Here is a 2291-nt window from a genome sequence, read left to right as displayed (position 1 = left end):
AGAGAGAGAGAGAGAGAGAGAGAGAGAGAGAGAGAGAAAGAGAGAGAGAGAGAGAGAAAGGTAGGAAGAAAGAAAGACAACAATAAGCCTGGAGGCTGCTCAGGTCAATACACGGCTTCCAGGGTACCGAGGAGAGCTGCAAAGGATGACAGCATCAGGACAGCAGTCCCTTCGGACCACCAGCCCCGTCGCTGCCCCTTCCTCTCTAACAGTCACACCTCCCTCTTGAATGTTCCACAACACCCTCTCCTTTCCTGCAGGGAAACACCAGGGTGGGGAAGCAATGTGGTTCCGGTTTCTTAAGCTATATTTAGGGGCCACCCACACCCCCTGCTGTAGCTCACTAACTGGGCACACTCTAGTGTACCAAGGGATAGGATAGTGAGAGTTCACAATTGACTATGACCTTCAACTGTAGCTCCAATGCCAGCATCTTGAGGGGCTAAAAATGACTAAGGCAATGGCCAACTGGAAGGGGTCAACAGAGGACACAGATATCCAATCCAACCAACGCCTCACTTTCTCTGGCGACTCAAAACCCTTCCCTTCCAAGTACAAGTAAAGGAGCGTACATCAACACTGGAAGGTCCGGAGAGTCGTCGAGCACCCGTACAAACTTGCAAAGAAAGAAGCCTGGAGGTTGGGATGGGTGGGGTCAATTTACTGAGCTCCTATTGGCTGGGTGCGGTGAGGCTAGAGGTCAGGGTTCTTAGTCCTGACTCTGGGGTCTGAGGAAACACACGAAGGTGAATGACATAGGAGACAGACTTCGGTCTTTTAGGGACATACCGCCACAGCCAAGACCCTGACTCCCAGGGTCACTAACCCTCCCTAATCTCCACTGAGTCCAGAGAACACGTCCTCTCTAGGCGTCGATCAATACAAGCTGGAGGGGCCTGCGGGGCAACACAGGCAGGGTACGGAGAGAAGGGAGCAGTGACATGGGGACAGAGCATGACTGTGTCAGAACCTTTGGGTCCTACCCCACTGCCACTACCATGTGACCTTGTCCGGTCGGCTACTACTCAGTTTGGACAGCTCTTAGTTGATATGTAAGTAGTTCAGAATGACGTTTTCCTCCACCATTTAAAAACAAACAAGTCATGCCTTCGTCTCTCTCCTCCACCCAATCTAACTGGAGGTCTAGTGGAGAAAGCCAAGGGGGGAATAGGGCGGTCCCTGTAACCTCTCGACTTCCCCGACTGCATGTGCCAGCCGGGAAAGGATGGGTAGGACCTGTGACTGGCCGCTCCCTGAACCCGAAACCTGGCCCTATGAGTCCCTGGCAGCTGGCCCTCGGCAGGACCAACACTCTCGCACGGCCAACACGTAGCACCCAGGACCTGGACACCATCTCAAGAGCGCCCCAAACACATCCTGCACTTTGTAGCTCCTCCGCCTTTGTGCGCAGCAGCGGAGCGTCTCTCTTGGCCGGTCCCTTCCCGGGAGCGCAGCCCGGGCACCAGGACCACAATGCCCACCCTCCCGGCCCGCGCCTTCCCAGCCCAGCGGAGGCGCGCTCGCCCCTCCCCCTACCTGCTCCAGCCGCCTCGGACGCCGCCACCTTCACTTGCCTTTGACTTAGGTCCGCCCTAGCTTCGGCTCCTCACAGACCAGCCCCGAGTCCGCCCCTGGGCCATCTCCCTACAGCTCCGCCCCGACCCCCATAAACACGCCCCGGTACCTCGCCACAGCCGCTCGGGGAGGGGCGAGAGGGGAAGGCTAGGGAGCACTCTGTGGGGGATGCTCGTAGGGTCTCCTCCCGGTGCTCCCCACAATCCCGAGCCGCCGCGTGAAGTGGGTGTGCGCAGGGACCCCTTAAGCCTCCAAATGACCCCCGCGCCCACCTCAGCGGAGCCCCCTACTGTGACCTGGCTCTGCCAGGCTCGCTTTTGGCTCTCTTCCCAGACCCCGAGATTGAGTGGCGGCGACGATAGAGAGGGGAGGCCAACCCAAAGTGCCCAAGTCCCACGATTTCAGCTCCGCCCGCCCGGAAGCAGAGAGCTAGGTCAAGGAAAAGGGGAGGTGGGCGAGGGCCACCGCTCAGACCCGGTCCCCGGGCAGGTAGGGGCAGTGGGGCCAGCCTGTCTGGGGACAGGGCGTCGAGGGCGCAAGAATTCCGAGCGCATGGGGTGCTGTTACCTCCTCAGCCGAGTCCCGTCGCCTGCTCTCTGGCCGCTCTGTGAGAAGTTGGACAACAAGCAAGGGGGGGGGTGGAAATGCTGGGGGCCGCTATAAATAGAGGGTGAACGAAGGAGGGGGAATATGGTGGCCAACGGCGACTCCCGGGT

The 2291-nt window shown here is 59.0% G+C and overlaps 1 protein-coding gene across 3 annotated transcripts in view; it reads right to left on the bottom strand.

Moving 5' to 3' along the window:
- Positions 1-2291, bottom strand: part of Ndrg2 (NDRG family member 2) — an 8839-nt gene extending 6548 nt beyond the window's left edge. Inside the window, exon 1 of one of the 3 annotated variants that reach the window (XM_005370976.3) lies at positions 2143-2291. The gene's annotated coding sequence lies outside the window, so the exon portion shown is untranslated. Of the gene's footprint in view, positions 1-1536; positions 1633-2142 lie in introns of those variants that run through there. The other 2 variants (XM_005370979.3, XM_005370977.3) reach the window with 2 other exon arrangements.

Source organism: Microtus ochrogaster, unplaced genomic scaffold (assembly GCF_000317375.1).
Source record: "Microtus ochrogaster isolate Prairie Vole_2 unplaced genomic scaffold, MicOch1.0 UNK91, whole genome shotgun sequence".
NCBI classification, from domain to species: domain Eukaryota; kingdom Metazoa; phylum Chordata; class Mammalia; order Rodentia; family Cricetidae; genus Microtus; species Microtus ochrogaster.
Note: the sequence above shows the minus strand (reverse complement) of the source record. Positions and strands in the feature narration are given on the sequence as shown.